An 18,838-nucleotide genomic window follows, 5' to 3' on the forward strand; every position below is an offset into this window, starting at 1 on the left:
TCGGTAAAGTCACGTGGGTATAAAAAAAAATTACGACGTTTCTGGCGCAACACAAGTACCCGTCACCAGGTGGGACCAACCACAGCAAGAAGCAATGGTTCTGGTTGTCCCACCTTGTGTTGCGGTGTGTAGTCAACATCGCCGCTGGGGAGACGAATGAGGTCGGGCGTGGTGCTGGCCACCCCTACACCTCCTCGTGTACCGTGCCCGATATTAATAGGTGCTCGCTAACAGCACTTGGGGGCCGTCCATAAATGACGTCACGCGATTTTGGACGATTTTGACCCCCCCCCCTCGTCACAAGGCGTCACAAAAAGTCAGACCCCCCCCCCTCAAATATGACGTCACAAAGCTCTGCCACCCCCTCTCCCCCCCAAAAATAAAACATGCTTAAAATCGCTTTAAACTATTGTCATTGTAGTGCGTATTTAATGTGGCGCTGCACTCTGATGTTGTAGGATAAAACATTTATTAAAAAGTCTATTTAATTAAGTAGAACGTGTTGTCTATATTTATTTAAAGTTGCGCATTTTGATGTGAGGTCACATTTCTCCCCCCCCCCCCCCCCCGTCGTCACACATCGTCACAAATATCTGACCCCCTAGGTGCGTGACGTCATTTATGGACGGCCCCTTACCTCGCTGATTGGCCCTGCGGTAAGCGCACGGGAACGAGTCAAGCCCGTGGCCGCGCGGGTAAATGTGTCTCGTAGCGCCCTCCCATTGCCCGTGCAAGTCACATGCGCACAGAGGATGAATCGTCACACTATCATGGGGCAAAGTGTGAGTTTGTGTGTTACTCTATCCGGATGTTTCTTTTTTTAAAGCCCAGAACCTATGACAACAATTATTGGTGAAAGTTCGTCATCAGTGATCTCTGTAATACGGTGATTTCTGTACTTTTGATAGTTTGATCATGGTAAAATCAGGACGCGCCACGGCTTGAAGAAATCGATGGTCAAGCAGACGAATGGAATCTAGATTTGATCTCGATTTGAATGGAGTGGAAGCCAAGGAACGGGACGCGTGTCAGAGGAGGTCTACTCAGGAGACGGATCGACTGATGGCCTTAATCTAAGTTGTCTTGTGGTTGTTGTTGTTTGACTTGCATCCCACTGGGATTTTTGCACACAGCGTTGGTGTACGGTGCTTTTTCTGCAATATTTTGCTGTTTTTTCTTGGATTTTCTGTTTGCACTCAGTCACATATTCACTTTTAGATGTTTTTTGTTAATGTTTTAGTTTTTTGTTTGTTGTGGTTGCACCCGATTCAAGAGCCGAATGGCTCACAGGGCTACACCTAATACATGAACTTGAACTTGAACTCGTTGGATTGCGCTGTGTGGCTTGTGGGGGAAGCTTTAGTCCAGCAGTAGACTGACCATGGCTGATGAAAGTGCACTCTCGCGAGGTGATTCTGTGGTGCCACAGCGACGGGGCCGCTCTGCCGAGCCAGGGAGCCGCCCGGCTTCCCCCACCGCACTGCCCCCAATCACCCGCCCCACATAAGCACACACCCGCACGCATCCCCCCCCCCCCCCCATAGAGCTGGAAGGGAAGGTTACCTGATCGACCGGTTTTTATCCGAGAGACCCTTATCGGGATTAATTCTCACGGTTTCCGGCGATCAGGGAATTGGATGACCTCCCCCGTGCTACGTGGTACCGCGGCGCTGCTGCCGGCCTTAATATGGTGTGGTCGCGGCGTGGGGCATTCGGCCACCGCGGTTGAGGCGCATTTCCCCCCACACACACCCCCACGAGTCGACGGGGCAAGCAGGGGAGGCACGGGACAGCATGAATAGCGGGGTCACAGGGGCTGTTGCGCATAGTCATGGAGGGTTGGGATAATTGCGCTTGAGCGCGCAAGCCCCATTGGTAGGAAGGGTAAGGGAGTAATTAGGATTTACGCCTTGCACGCAGCACACTGATTAGCATATCAACAGCGCCTGGGGACTGCCGTGCGCGGGCTTGGGGTGCACGAGCCCATTGTTCAGCGCAGCATCCCCTTTGGGAGGTAGGGAGGATAAATAGAGGAGCGCAGAGGGGAAATCGCTCTCTTACTCCAGCGCCAGGCGACCAGACGCAGCTCGAGCCAGCGACCCGGACGTCCGTGCGACGCACCGAGGCACGCGGTTAACAGAAGGATCAGCGGACCGCCGTGGACACTTAACAGTGAGTAAGAAGGGGAATTAGAATCATAGCCGATAAATAGGGAATAGGTACAGGTTTAGTGGAATAGGCCAGCCTCGTCGACTCACTGATTCAACATCAATTCGCAGGTGGCATATAATAAATCATTAATAGCGAAGCGTGGTCTCGCGTGATCTTGTCGTGCAGTGTGAGCGTGTGGGTGCGCTGTGTGCACAGTGGTTCGCCACGTGAGTGAGCGCTGCGCGGAGCTGAGCGCGCGGGTTGCGTGTGGGAACGCGTGTGGTACTGTGTGTGCGTAAGCTCGCGGCGTGCGTAATCGGCGTACCCCAGGTGCGCGATTGTAACGTGAGCGGCCAGCGCGGCGCAGAGAGGCGCAAGAGTGGGTGTCGCGTGTGTTCACTCCGTGTGTGATACAGGTGCGCGATCATAACTTGCGTAGTTGGTGTGGAGTTGGAGTGCACGGAGCGGCGTGTGTGTGTGTGCATACGTTCGTTACATGTCGGACACGGATGCGCATTGGTAACGTGCCGCACAGGGCTATACTGCGAGCACGGCGTTTGATTGACGATGATGTGCGCACGTATGCTCGCAGCGTGGGAGCGCGGCGCGAGGCTGTAACCGTAGTGGCGTCGCATTCGAATGCCGGCAAAACCGTAGCGAGTAATAGGGAGGTGGGGTAACTTAAACGGAATAGGGGATGCAGGCGGGAGGGACCCCGGGGGCCAACGGCCCCCACAAATTGGTGTCAGAAGCGGTACGGACCCCCGCGTTACCTCACGCTAAAATAAGACTAATATTTACCGGCCGGGGGGCCCCTTCGTGGAAGGCATTCGCCCGCAATCTCTTAGGGGCCAAGGAAATTAATGGATGGACGGACGCGCAGGCAGTACGTCAACTTAATATGAATCTTGATGGGCGGGCAGCCGATTTTGTAGAAGCGTTACCCGCGAGCGCACAGACACAGCTAGAGGAGCTGATGCGCCGACTCGATCAGCGTTTTGGCACGCGTGACGAGGAGGAAGCAAAATCGGCCTTAGAGGCGCGCCGGCGCCAACCTGGCGAAGATCTACGTGATTACGCCGAGGATGTGCGTGAGTTAACAAAGATCGCACGCCCGGGGTACGCAACTGATGTTATTGAGGAACTGGCCGCCGAGAAAATCCAGCGGTACCTGTCTCGCACGGCGTGGTGGCAGCCAGACATGAGCTGCCCACGTCTTCCGTTTAACACCCTTGTCGAGCGCGCACGTAAGTGTGAAAGAATTCACAGCGAACGCGCGCAGCTCCGGGGGCTGGGACGAGAGCGCGCCATTGCGAGCCTGCTCTCGGAAGACGAGGAGGAGGGACAGGAGCTCGCGAGGACGGTAAGGGGCCGGGAAAGAGAGCCACAGAGACCCAACGAGACGACCCCGGGGTGGGTAGCCGGGTTACAGGCCGGCATGGGAGATATGATAACCCAAGTAGGTGAAAGGGTAACCCAGGTACGCGAGGAAGCAAATAAAAATATGACCAAACTGCAATCCTCCGTTGAGACCATCCGATCCGAAATGGGGGACCTACGCGCCACGGTGGGAGGGTTATCTGGGAGGGTAGCCCGACTAGAGGCGGAGGGTGGACAGCGGCGTAATGGGGGGGGAGGGAGCGGACAGGGGACCCGCTACGGAACCGCCCCCCCTCCCCGGGCATGTTATATGTGCGATCGCCGAGGGCATCTAGTGAGGGACTGTCCTGAAATCACCCGAGCGAGACAGACGCGGGGGGTTAAACTCCAACGCCCCCTAGAGAGCGGACCAACTAGGGGTGCAATCGACGCGGTCCCGATACAAATGGACGATAATGAGAATAATGGCGAGCGAGTGATCTCCACACAGGTTCCAGCAACAACGCCCACAGAAACGGTGACTCCTGGCGACTGGCTGCGGGAGCTGGTGGCGGGGATCACGGGGGCCACGTCGCTGGTGGAAGGGGAGGTTAACGGAGTGCGTACCCGAATCCTGCTGGACACGGGGGCGGTGGCCTCGCTCGTGAGCGCAGCGCACTGCAGCGCGATCGGGGTCGACGTGCGTCACCTGCAGGCACCGGACCGCGCGCTGCACACTGCGAGCGGAGCCGGAATGGGGCTGCTGGGGAGAGCCACCCTAGAGGTCCGCATAGGCAGTCAGGTGTGCACCCAGGAGTTCTACGTGTCGAGTGCGTTGTGTCACGAGTGTATCGCAGGTACCGACCTCTTAGAACGGCTGGGACTCAACGTGCAACCCCGCCAGCGATGCGCCACCATGGAGAGCAACGGCGAGCGGATACCGTTCCTGGGACGAGAACCGACGCGCCGCCGCTTTGCACCTGTGGCCGCTATCCTGACGACGGCAGTCACCATCGGCCCGCTCACCGAGATGCTGGTGCCGGTGGCAACATCCCCCACCGACCCCGCGCTCCGACCATCAGGGGAGGTAATGCTAACTCCTCACCCGGAGTTGGCAAAACGGTATGGGGTTGTGGGATCCGCCACGTTGGTAAACGCAGATGGGGACCGATTGTTTATGCGGATGTTTAACCCCCACAATACCCCCGCGATACTGCGACGGCGCACCCCGATAGCCACAGTACACCCCCTGCACGCACGCCACTCTAACGACTCGGTGTTCGCACTCTGGGCTGAGGACCCCGGTCGTCCTGAGGGTGAGCAGGACCTGGCCTGGCGAGTCGGCCCGACTCCCCGAGCCGAGGTCGTTCCCCTGCTCGACGCGTTACATGTACCATGGGCGGACTTACCTAAGGGAGAGGCCGATCGGCTGCGCGAGTTACTGCGGGAGTATGCCGACGTGTTCAGCGAACACGACTCGGACGTGGGTCGGACCGACCTTGTTAAGCATCAAATTGACACCGGTGCAGCCCGACCCATCAAACTCCCTGCGTACCGAGTGGGCGCACCCGAACGCGCCCAAATCAAAGAGGCAGTTGGGGACATGCTTCGCGATAACATAATTCAGCCCTCGGCGAGCCCCTGGTCAGCCCCGGTGGTACTAGTAACGAAAAAGGATGGGTCAACCCGATTCTGCGTCGATTACCGTAAACTAAACGCAGTCACGCTCGGCGATGCCTTCCCCATACCTCGCATCGACGACACCTTCGACAGTCTCGCAGGAGCGCGGTATTTTTCCACCCTCGATCTGGCGTCCGGTTACTGGCAGGTGGAGATGACGGAGGAGGATCGGCCAAAAACAGCATTCACCACCCCGATGGGCCTGTTTGAGTTTCGAGTGTTGCCGTTCGGACTCACTAACGCGCCCGCGACGTTCCAGCGGTTGATGGAGTTGGTGATGCGGGGCTTGCAGTGGGAACAGTGCCTGATTTACTTGGACGATGTGATAGTGTTCAGTAGATCTTTGTCTGAGCATTGGTCCAGGCTTCGAGAGGTGTTCCAGCGGCTGCGAGCGGCTCATCTCAAGCTCAAGCCACGTAAGTGTTACATCGCACAACGCGAGGTGGGGTACCTCGGGCATCGCGTCAGCGAGGCAGGCGTGCGCACCGATCCGGAGAAGGTACGCGCCGTAGTGGAGTGGCCACGGCCAAGGAATCTGACGGAGATCAGATCATTTTTGGGGCTCGCCACCTATTATCGTCGATTTGTAAAGGGATTCAGCGAGATTGCACGCCCCCTCACCCAACTCACCTCCCCTAAGCACCCCTACCAGTGGACGGGGGCCTGCCAGACGGCCTTCACCACTCTCAAAGACCACCTCACCCACGCCCCCACCCTCGCTTTCCCCGATTTTACCACCGATTTTATTTTGGACACCGACGCCTGCAGCAGCGGGCTGGGCGCGGTGTTGTCACAGGTACAGGATGGGGCGGAACGAGTCATCGCGTACGCCAGCCGGACCTTGAGTGGGGCCGAGCTGAACTATTGCGTGACCCGCCAAGAGTTGTACGCCGTGATTTTCGCATGCAAACAGTTCCGACCGTATTTGTACGGCAGGAGATGTCGCGTACGCACTGACCATTATGCTCTGCAGTTTCTTCTTACATTCAAGGAGCCGCGGGGGCAGATGGCCCGGTGGTTGGCGCAGTTGCAGGAGTACAACCTGCAAATCGAGTATCGGGCTGGCCGGACGCATGCAAACGCGGACGCCTTATCGAGGCGACCCACGGTGTACGCCGAGACGAGGGCGGAGGAGGCCTGCCCGTGTTTCACGGGGGGACGCTGCCGGCAGGCAACGGACCCCCGAGAGGCCGCGGCCACTGACCCCCCCCCAGCGAGGGAGAGTGCAGTGTGCGCCACAGAAACCCTCACAGGTGGCACTGAGGATCCCGTCGACCGCCCGGCAAGCGCGGGACCCGCGGCTCGGGACCCGATCGGACGGATCCAGGAGGACGTCGGCTGCGCCTTCCCGGGCCTAAACGACGAGCAGCTGAGACAGACCCAGCAGCGAGATCCGGATCTGGCGGCAGTGGAGGCGGCACTGCGGGAGGAAAAGAGCGCCCTACCAGGACCCTGGAGCGGTTTGTATGCCCGGTTGTGTGTGCGGAACGGAGTGGTACGGGAGTTAACCGAGGCCGGCCAGCCGGGGGGCATCTGTGTTCCTGCCCAGGTGCGACCCCAGCTGCTACGGCTGGTGCATGACCACCCACTCGGGGGCCATGATGGGGAACGGCGCACCCGGGAGACCCTGCGTCGCCAGTATCTCTGGCCCAAATTGGCACAAGATGTGGCCGCCTGGGTGCAGGGCTGCCGGGCCTGTCAGCAGTGTGGGCAAAAGCCGGCGAGGTACCAGGTACCCCTGAGGCCGTTCCGAGTCAGTCGGACGAATCAGTTGGTCGGAATCGACCTGCAGGGGCCCTTTCCACGATCCCACCGGGGCAACCGATATATTCTCGTAGCGGTGGAATACTTCACCCGCTACCCCGTGGCGGTGGCTATCCCAGATAAAACAGCCCTTGTAGTGGCCCGGGCCTTCGTGGAAAACTATGTACTTAAGTGCGGGATCCCCGAACGAGTCATTACCGACCAGGGTAGTGAATTCGAGGCCGAATTATTTCAGGCGCTGTGCCGAGAGTTCGGGATCCAGAAGGACCGAACCACGGCGTATCACCCCCAGGCGAACGGGATGGTAGAGAGGATGAACCAGACTCTGGCCGGGAAGCTTAAACGCATGGCGGCCGCGAATCAACAGGACTGGGACGAACACCTTCCCTATGCCCTGTTCGCCTACACCACCGCCGTTCACACCTCTACAGGACAGACCCCGTTCCTAATGATGTTTGGTCGCGAGTCTCGCCTGCCCGCAGATCTGCTGTTCGGTGTTCCTCCGCCGCAACGGGAGGAAGGGAGCCACCCCGTGGAGCACTTGCTGGAGACCCTGCGAGGGGCCAGGGGCCGAGCCTGCCCGCACGGAGAGGCCGCGCACCAGCGGCAAGAGCAGGGCGCCCGACCCCGTATGGAGCCCCCCTTCTACACTGCGGGCTCCGAGGTGTGGCTGTACACTCCCCGCGTCGGTGCCGGACAGGTGGGGAAGCTGACCACCTACTGGCGAGGACCCTGGATTGTGAGACGGCAGATCTCACCATGGACGGTGCTGATTCAGGGAGGAGAGAGGGGCCGGGAGATGGTGGTCAACATCCGCCGACTGAAGCCGTGGCGAGCAGCCCCCGAGGGGGGGAGCCCCGCCGTCCAAGTACCCCGAAACCCCGGGGTCCCCCCACCCCCCGTGCCCGGGGGCCTCGCGCAGTACATGGGCCCCACGGAGCCCCGGGCTCCGAGGGGCCCCGGGCGGGGCCGGGGGCGACGAGGACGGCGACCCTTAAACCCCACCGCCTCTGAGTTTGTTCCCCAGCCCGCAGGTGCCAGAGGCCGAGGGGAGCCGTTGGAATGGAGGAGGAGACCCCCGCCGGAGCCCCAGGAGACGGAGCCGCCACCCCCGAGGCCAACCACAAGGGCCGGGCGAATCCCGCGGACCCCGCGGCGATACCTCGTGGGGGCAACCCAGGCGAGGTGCTCAAGTCAACCCGGGACGGGGACTGGCACCCCGGGGGGCTATGTGGTGCCACAGCGACGGGGCCGCTCTGCCGAGCCAGGGAGCCGCCCGGCTTCCCCCACCGCACTGCCCCCAATCACCCGCCCCACATAAGCACACACCCGCACGCATCCCCCCCCCCCTCCCATAGAGCTGGAAGGGAAGGTTACCTGATCGACCGGTTTTTATCCGAGAGACCCTTATCGGGATTAATTCTCACGGTTTCCGGCGATCAGGGAATTGGATGACCTCCCCCGTGCTACGTGGTACCGCGGCGCTGCTGCCGGCCTTAATATGGTGTGGTCGCGGCGTGGGGCATTCGGCCACCGCGGTTGAGGCGCATTTCCCCCCACACACACCCCCACGAGTCGACGGGGCAAGCAGGGGAGGCACGGGACAGCATGAATAGCGGGGTCACAGGGGCTGTTGCGCATAGTCATGGAGGGTTGGGATAATTGCGCTTGAGCGCGCAAGCCCCATTGGTAGGAAGGGTAAGGGAGTAATTAGGATTTACGCCTTGCACGCAGCACACTGATTAGCATATCAACAGCGCCTGGGGACTGCCGTGCGCGGGCTTGGGGTGCACGAGCCCATTGTTCAGCGCAGCATCCCCTTTGGGAGGTAGGGAGGATAAATAGAGGAGCGCAGAGGGGAAATCGCTCTCTTACTCCAGCGCCAGGCGACCAGACGCAGCTCGAGCCAGCGACCCGGACGTCCGTGCGACGCACCGAGGCACGCGGTTAACAGAAGGATCAGCGGACCGCCGTGGACACTTAACAGTGAGTAAGAAGGGGAATTAGAATCATAGCCGATAAATAGGGAATAGGTACAGGTTTAGTGGAATAGGCCAGCCTCGTCGACTCACTGATTCAACATCAATTCGCAGGTGGCATATAATAAATCATTAATAGCGAAGCGTGGTCTCGCGTGATCTTGTCGTGCAGTGTGAGCGTGTGGGTGCGCTGTGTGCACAGTGGTTCGCCACGTGAGTGAGCGCTGCGCGGAGCTGAGCGCGCGGGTTGCGTGTGGGAACGCGTGTGGTACTGTGTGTGCGTAAGCTCGCGGCGTGCGTAATCGGCGTACCCCAGGTGCGCGATTGTAACGTGAGCGGCCAGCGCGGCGCAGAGAGGCGCAAGAGTGGGTGTCGCGTGTGTTCACTCCGTGTGTGATACAGGTGCGCGATCATAACTTGCGTAGTTGGTGTGGAGTTGGAGTGCACGGAGCGGCGTGTGTGTGTGTGCATACGTTCGTTACATGTCGGACACGGATGCGCATTGGTAACGTGCCGCACAGGGCTATACTGCGAGCACGGCGTTTGATTGACGATGATGTGCGCACGTATGCTCGCAGCGTGGGATCGCGGCGCGAGGCTGTAACCGTAGTGGCGTCGCATTCGAATGCCGGCAAAACCGTAGCGAGTAATAGGGAGGTGGGGTAACTTAAACGGAATAGGGGATGCAGGCGGGAGGGACCCCGGGGGCCAACGGCCCCCACAATTCCCCGCTGAAATTAACATTGAGGTGGTGCTAATCTGCTTCGGGGAATTCCACATTCCTATAGCGGAGCGAGTCCCCGTGGTATGGTATGCAGCATGTTTTATGATTACACACACTACGCATACTGCACACACACACGCACGGCACATAGTCTCACACACTATGTAGCATGCGCCACCCACTACACTGAAATAAACACAACAGCACGTGCCCTGCACTCAACACAAAGCCGCACCAACACGCACACCGCAGTGCCTGCACACAGCACAAACACAGTTAATGCAACACTGTCGACTTTTTAATTTGACTAACAATCTCACTTTGTTGATGAACTGTGAAACACCTCATCGGTAACATGTATAACGTGATTATAACATAATCTATTTTAATTTATAGGAATATATTACCCCCCCGCCCCCCCCCCCTCACTGGGTCCTTCTCAGCTTCCCCTATTTAAGATCCAAAATAGAAAGGCATCTTCACGCTTCTGGCAAAACGCGTGATGATGCTGGATTGTCATCACCGGAGAAACGTGGTCCTGAATTGTAAGGTATGGAGTTGCTCTCCAGTTCACCGGTGTACTGGAGTCGTAATATATTGACAGCTTCTTGTTCACGTGATAAACATTTACCAATTGGCTGTTGGGTGGAGGTGTGTGTACGACACGTTTACATTCATGCAACCCAATCCCAAAAAAAGTAGCATGAACTATTCGGGATTCTTCGGGGCCAATGCTCGGAGGCTAAAACGTATTTAATGGTTCTGATCGTTAATATCAGTGACTTACTACCGCTCCAACTTGAATTCTCACACCCACTCAGGCAACCTCCATTCAATGGGGCAACAGTTTAACTTGAGAGAGAGAGAATGAGGAGGAAGTTAACACGAGGACACACAGCCGAGTTGTTATTCAGTAGGGCACGACAGATCGGGGTTTGTTTCACAATCCTCCGGCATCGAGTGACGAAGACTGGCTTTGTCATCAATGACCTTGCGCTTCCTGCGAATTACATCCTCCTAATTCTAGATTTGAAGCTTTCGTGACTGCAACGATTCATACTCTTAGGTTTTTTTCGGTAAAGTCACGTAGGTAAAACATTTAAATTAATAAAATTAAAATTAAATTAAAATCACGACGTTTCGGAGGCAACACAAGCCTCCGTCTTCAGGTGGAACCGTCACAGCCCGATTGCTGTTTCAAGTAAGAGAAATTCTGGTTGAGGGTGGGAGGAGCCAAGGCAGGCACCTGGATATTATTATTGTGAGGTTCGGTGCGGCTGAAGCACGCTGCTCGGAATGAGCCTTTGTTGTGTAGACTGGTTTACCAACGTGACTTTACCGAAAAAACCTAAGAATATACATCCTCCTAGTCAGACGCTCACATCAAGATTGACAACTCTGTATCAAATTTCCGCGTGTGTTGTTGGGGTCCCACATGGATCTCTACTCGGCCCTTTGATGTTCTCCGCTTACATCTAACCCGTTGACAACTCCGACACTAAATACCGCATACATTTTGAAGACGCCCTACTTTACATTGTGCGAGTTCTGGTTTGCGGGTTTTTCAAATATAGGCGACTACGCAAAAAAATTAACATTTCATTAAAACGTGCGCGTTTTAAAAACCCCACTATCCGTACTAACATCTCGCAGCGGACCTCAGTCCAGAGGGTCTGGCATTTTGAACAAAAATCGACGTGACCCATCACCCCTTTGCCTGTAAAGCGCTGGAACGCGCGCCAACTCTGCCCACACAACTATGCGTGGGCGGAATAAAACAGGGAGCAGCGGCTTCGATGGGGAGCTGTAGTGTTCAAGCTTGTTTCAACGGGCGAGACCCGACGAGACCAGGATAGCCTTCTTGGCAAGGGTAACATGGGTGACCGAAAATGACTAAAGTAAGAACATAGCACAGCCTACAAGAATCGTAGCAAACACAGCCATGCGCAGCACAATGCTTTGACATTAAACTCTGTGGCTTTGTGGGTGCGCAAGCCCGAACACGTGAAAGTGATGTGTGAATGGTCTGTATGAGCAACACTTTGCTCAATATCCTCTTACCTGGTTTGAAACTTTATTAAAAGTAGCATTCTATTGATTGTCCCCAGCAAATAGCCTCATTTTGTAAGAAGACACAAACCTTTGGAAGTTGCAGAATGGCAATGTAGCAAGACGCTACCTTATCACTCTTATAACGCTACTATCACGGTTACCGATTTCTGTGAATTTCACTCATTGATTCATCTACGCACGTTGAGGGCTCGGCCTTCTAGACTTAGTGTTTTATGTCATCCACGCTGTGTTCAGCTACAATAGTGCAGGTCACAACACACTCACTCACTCACCACACTGCGGGTCACACCAACACACTTACTCACTCACCACACTGCAGGTCACACCAACACACTCACTCCCCACACTGCGGGTCACACCAACACACCCACTCATCACACTGCAGGTCACAACAACACACTCACTCACCACACTGCAGGTCACACCAACACACTCACCACACTGCGGGTCACAACAACACACTCACTCACCACACTGCAGGTCACAACACACTCACTCACCCACTCACCACACTGCAGGTCACTACACAATCACCACACTGCAGGTCACAACAACACACTCACTCACCACACTGCAGGACACAACAACAACACTCACTCACCACACTGCAGGTCACAACAACACACTCACCCACTCACCACACTGCAGGTCACAATAACACACTCACCACACTGCAGGTCACAACAACATACTCACCCACCACACTGCAGGTCACACCAACACACCCACTCACCACACTGCAGGTCACAACAACTCACCCACTCACCACACTGCAGGTCACAACAACTCACCCACTCACCACACTGCAGGTCACAACAACACACTCACCCACTCACCACACTGCAGGTCACAACAACTCACCCACTCACCACACTGCAGGTCACAACAACACACTCACCCACTCACCACACTGCAGGTCACAACAACACACTCACTCACCACACTGCAGGTCACAACAACACACCCACCCACTCACCACACTGCAGGTCACAACAACACACTCACTCACCACACTGCAGGTCACAACAACTCACCCACTCACCACACTGCAGGTCACAACAACACACTCACCCACTCACCACACTGCAGGTCACAACAACACACTCACCACACTGCAGGTCACAACAACTCACTCACCCACTCACCACACTGCAGGTCACAACAACACACCCACTCACCACACTGCAGGTCACAACAACTCACCCACTCACCACACTGCAGGTCACAACAACACACTCACTCACCCACTCACCACACTGCAGGTGACACCAACACACTCACCCACTCACCACACTGCAGGTCACACCAACACTCACTCACTCGCCACACTGCAGGTCACAACAACTCACCCACTCACCACACTGCAGGTCACAACAACACACTCACCCACTCACCACACTGCAGGTCACAACAACTCACCCACCCACTCACCACACTGCAGGTCACAACAACTCACTCACCCACTCACCACACTGCAGGTCACAACAACACACTCACCCACTCACCACACTGCAGGTCACAACAACACACTCACCCACTCACCACACTGCAGGTCACAACAACACACTCACTCACCATACTGCAGGTCACAACAACACACTCACCCACTCACCACACTGCAGGTCACAACAACACACTCACTCACCACACTGCAGGTCACAACAACACACTCACCCACTCACCACACTGCAGGTCACAACAACACACTCACCCACTCACCACACTGCAGGTCACAACAACACACTCACTCACCACACTGCAGGTCACAACAACACACTCACCCACTCACCACACTGCAGGTCACAACAACACACTCACCCACTCACCACACTGCAGGTCACAACACTTCTCTTTCTGGCTTCTATCCCTTCCACCGCTCGACTTTTGGAATGCTCTCCCATTATCGCTTATCCCCAAGCCCCTAATATCTTTGCTTAATTTAAGAAACATTAACTCATATCTGTCACACCTTTGAGAATGCTGGTTGTTCCTGGCCTCTTTACGTTTCGGTCTACGCTCAGCAACAATGTTTATTAAGAACGACAAAGGTCCCTCCTGTAGCTTCAACAGACTATTTTGATAAGTGCTGTTAGCGAGCACCTATGAAGGCCGGCATGGCACACAAGGGGGTGAAGGGCCAGCATCACGTCCGGCCGCATTTGTCTCCCCAGTGGTGATGTTTACTACACACCGCACTAGGTACTCATTTTTGAGACTGAGTCGACCTAGGGGAGGCCCAGGACTGGCTCAAATAATTGCCACTAGTGTTGGCCGTCAGCGGGAATCAAACTCGGCCCGCCGGGTTTGTAGCGCAGCGCGCTGACCACGGCACCACCGCTCCCCTCTAGCAGGGAGCAATACAAGGCGGGGCACCCTTTGTTGGACGCCACGGAAACTCCCTGCTGAGCCGCTCTGGAGGCGTTCACAAAGGGCCATCGCTGCTCCCAATGCAGGCAGCAAGCCAAAGTCCATGCGAGCGGTGTTGTGCCTTGAAAAACAAAGCGAGCGAGTGGGCTCAGTGGGATCAAGGGGTTGATCCTCAATGATATGCGCCAAAACAAGTATCCAGTGTTCAACAAAGCAAATGAGTAAATACATGAATATATATATATACTTTTTACATTTTTATTAAGTTTTCCCATGACCGTTTTGGATCAGTATTTTCCGATGGCATTTTTAAAATGAAATTAAGCTTGGACGAGTATCGACTTTTCTGGCAGTGATCAGCAAGCCGTGGCCTGCTAAACAAATGTTGCTGGGATACCTTTTATTGTGGGCAAGCACTTTCAAAGGTTGCAGTGTTTGCCTCAAGCACTCGACATTTGCTTCCAACGAAATGGTCATTGTGACTTCAAACAGAAACAAGTGGAAGTGCAGCAACATCAACGGTGAATCTTCTTGGTTCTTTCGGTAAAGTCACGTAGAAGGGAAATAATAAAAATAGAAGAAAAAATGAAGACGCTGTCTTTCCGACAGACCTGTTCTTCACCTGAGGACGGCTGCTTGCGTTGTGGCCGAAACGTCGTGAGAATTATTTTATTATGTTTTATTTTTATTATTTTATTATTTCCCTTCTATGTGACTTTACCGAAAGAACCAAGAAGATGAATCCCTGCAGTCACGAAAGCTTTAAATCGAAATATAAACGGTGAATCCGAAGCCCTGCAAATGATTCGCCTAAGCCACTGCTGGAAAAGGGCCTCCACTCGACCGAACTCAGAATGGTATTTGGCCTACTCTTCCACATTGACCGCACGTGTTGGAAGAGATCGGGAGTTACCTACACCCCCCTCCCCGCTGCCACATGACACCTTCACTTTAAGATGTTTTATTGTTCATGTTTTTGTTTTTTGTTTGTTGCGGTTGCACCCGATTCAAGAGCCGAATGGCTCACAGGGCTATACCTAATAAATGAACTTGAACTTGAACCTGCTGATCGCCTGTGGTGAACTCATTTATACTGCTGGGTGAACAGAGGCAGTAGGGAGGTGGATTTGAGAAAGTTACATTATTGTTTCAACTAACACGCTGGAAGACGAAATCAAATGGGCGACCTCTGGATCAGCGAGTGCTGCTGTCGCACCACCGCAGCTCCCACCAGATATAGAGGAACTGAAATCTCAGAACACAAAGCTGCTTTTTCAAGCGAGTATTCTTAGTAAAGCTGGCTATAAATAAATAACTGCATGGCTCACCGCCAAACGTTAAGCCCTCTCCTGGGTAACCGAGAACGTGGCCTCACAGAGTGCACATAGTTCGGTCGAGTGGTTGAGGCAAACACTGCTGTGGGTTTCACACCTGATGATGATTAGCTTGTGTTGCAATCGAAACGTTGTGAGAATTTTATTGTTTTAATTTTTATTGTTTTATTGTTTTATTTTTTTATTATTATATTGTTTTATTTTTTATTCTTTTATTGTTTTACTTTTTATTATTATTGTATTATTTCCCTTCTTCGTGACTTTACCGAAAGAACCAATAATATGAATCCCTGCAGTCACGAAAGCTTTAAATCGAAATTTACTTTTTGGAGCTCGGTCGAACTTAAACACGTGTTCTCGAAGCCCACGCAATGAGGCCACACGGTGCATCCTTGAAGCACAACCACCGCAGTGTCAATCCCCAAGCTGCCCTAAGAACAACACTTTCTCAGTTATCACGGGAAATGTCTTCAACATTTATAAATGACTCGTTTTAACTACCTGGCTTTGCCCGAGAGGGTGGGGGGGGGGGTGACGTCAGCAGGCACACTGCGTGACGCTACCGCATGCGGGTGACATCACAGATGTGACGTCACCGCTCACTTGCCGTGCAAAATATATCCATTATTGCGCCCCCCCCCCCCCCCCCAAATACAAAAGTCTATTTTTATACTTTTTGCATTGTGTACAGTCTGGAAGCTACCCACATGGCAAATTTCAAGTTAGTTGCATTTTGGGAAGTATGCTAAACATTTCAAACAGACACACATATTCACTACATTCCCCTTTTATATATATAGAAGAAGATAACAGTAAAATACCTGGTGTTGCCCGGGTACTTGCGGATATCTTTTTTGTGAATGTGGAGTGGCTCAATCGCTGTGTTCAGAAGGAGGGGGTCAGTGGCGTTTACAGCAACTGTGAAGATTTTGCCTTGCCATTGGGGCCTGTATAAGTGTAATACAACGTGCCACAATGGGGCACGTGATTGTATCATCATTAACAGTTTGATAATTAACAGCAGTAATATCTTCAGCAGTAGCCTAAGCAGTAGAATCATTATGATTATCAGCAGTATCATCTCTTAAATTAATATATTTAGAATGTTTTTTCAAACGTACATCTGTGCATATAATACCGCGCGTGTGTTAGCATACTCACCCACGAACTCACAAACTCTCACACTTACGCAGACAACCTGTTCGTGCACTCTCTCACCCGAACAATCACGCATCCACTCACTCACGCAATCACACACACACACTTATGCATTTAAATCAGTGTGTAAGCATTGAAAGTAATTTAAACGTTCATGTTTTTTAAAAATGTAGATTGCAACACAAGCAATCATAATCATCAGGTACAAATGAATGAGAAAAAAACCCTCTTTTTCGTACCTGATGACGATTGCTTGTGTTGCAATCGATACGTCGTATAATATTATTTAATTAATTGTCTTTCTACGTGACTTTACCGAAAGGACCAAAAAGCAATTCCTGCAGTCACAAAAGCTCCAAATCAAGTTTCAACCACCTCTACGGGGAGGATTTAAGTGAGTTTTCTCTCTCTCTGTGTCTATGTGTTGTCTCTCTCTGCTGGTGTGTCTGTCTATGTGTCTCCGTGTCTGTGTTTTGTCTCCCAAATTTAGTACTCTTTGGAAGAACGTCATCAACCATGTGGGGTGTTGACTGTTGTGTTAGCCGACTCTGTGTTGTATTGCATTATATTTCTAAGTTCACTAGGTTTTTTTCTCTCATTCATTCGTACCTGATGATGATTGCTTGTGTTGCAATCGAAGCGTCAGTGTTCTATTATTTAATTAATTTCCTTTCTACGTGACTTTACCGAAAGAACCAAAAAGTTACAGAAGGTAATCTTGTTTTTGGAAGCGTGGATGATACCGTGCTATTTGTAACGCCGTGGAAAGACGACGCGCCTGCTCACGGAGGTTGACCGTTCACTGGAATCACCAACGGGTTTTTTGGATTATGTAATCAACGGCAAATTATTAGCTTAACTTCAAGAGGGGGTCATTGTGTAGGCTGTTAGATGTGCAGGGCCAGGTTAATATGTGCTGGGTGTGGGATGGTGACGTCACTGGGAGCGTGTGGGGTACCGTTTGGGGGGCTCTGTCCCCCCCACTCTCTAAAATGTCGGCTCGCCATGTAGCTAAGGTTTCCTGGCAACCCTGCCAAGTTTAGTGGCGATAGCGTTAACGGTGTGGATTTGTGTTAATTTTTTTATAATAAAATAAGCCACAGTGGTGGCTGAACTCACCTGGAGATAAGTGTCCTCAAATGCGTGAGCCTTGGCTCTGCGGCAGAGATGTTCGTGTCGCCGGCGACCAATATGGCATTTCACGTGGCAGCAGAATAACGTTCCATTCAAACATGTCAGGCATCAACAAATTATATGAAAAGACTCTCCCACGGACTCTGCTCCGCATTTCTGCCTGAAGCGCTGGAGATGCGTCATGAATTCCAACGGAATTTCCTTTGCCAGATGCAGTTTTTCCCCCATTCACACGCAATTGGCAAAACATATAAGCTTTTAATAATAATTAAACACTATTATTAATGTGATGTCCACTGAAGGAATGCTGGGTTTTCCCCAAATGAATGTGGCTCGCACCACACAAAGCCCCGTGTATGCTCCCTCCCTCCCTCCTCCTCCCTCGGCCATGCCCCGCAAGGCCCTATGGGAAGGCGGCTGAAAAGAGGGCATCCCGCCGCAATGGGGCATTTTTGACGACCCCACGATCTCACGGGGTCAATGAGATGCAAACTTGAAATTATCAGGTTAAACTTCTCTGCTGAGCGCACGTTAATTGCACAGTGTGAAACACATATTATTCTAACATAACCCATGCCATGATTAATAAGATGCAAAGGTGTGCTCACGAACGGCAAGAATGCATGACTCTCAATCATATTTGTCACGCGCTATATATGCCAACCACAGTGTGTGTGCAATGCTCTCAGCCTTTTGTATGTGGGCACGTGACACGCAAACGAGCCGTATGGATGGATCTAAGACTTGCCTTCCGGCTCTCTGAGCAACGTACCTTTGCCCGATGTAACTTCTGTGTGCTTCCATCCTGCACATATTCAACTGTTTCGATGGGTTTCGTTAATTTATTTTTACAATTAACGTTGGATTGTAATAACGCATGCCTACATCCTACACGAAACTTAAAAATCTACATTCATCCTGACCACCACCACACCTAGAGAGTAGAGCGAAGGACAGGGTTGGGGACAGAGTGGAGGGACTGAGGCCACGGAACCTCACGGCTCATTCAGCATGGGAACTCAGAGGGTGTGAGCATATGTTTTTGTATGAAGGTGTGCGCGTGTGTGTGTGTGGCACGAGAGGATATGGAGCTGAGTGGACTTGCCAATGACTGG

The 18,838-nt window shown here is 53.3% G+C and overlaps 1 long non-coding RNA gene across 1 annotated transcript; it reads right to left on the minus strand.

The window, feature by feature from the left end:
* Positions 1-13,088: 13,088 nt before the first annotated feature.
* Positions 13,089-17,477, minus strand: LOC133353919 (uncharacterized). The gene is made up of 3 exons (XR_009756493.1): positions 17,199-17,477; positions 16,253-16,378; positions 13,089-14,218 (listed from the first exon to the last, which is right to left on the minus strand). It is a non-coding gene; the product is annotated as an uncharacterized LOC133353919 (long non-coding RNA).
* Positions 17,478-18,838: the final 1,361 nt, after the last annotated feature.

Source organism: Lethenteron reissneri, chromosome 45 (assembly GCF_015708825.2).
Source record: "Lethenteron reissneri isolate LAM-NWPU_2019-01 chromosome 45, ASM1570882v1, whole genome shotgun sequence".
Taxonomy (NCBI): domain Eukaryota; kingdom Metazoa; phylum Chordata; class Hyperoartia; order Petromyzontiformes; family Petromyzontidae; genus Lethenteron; species Lethenteron reissneri.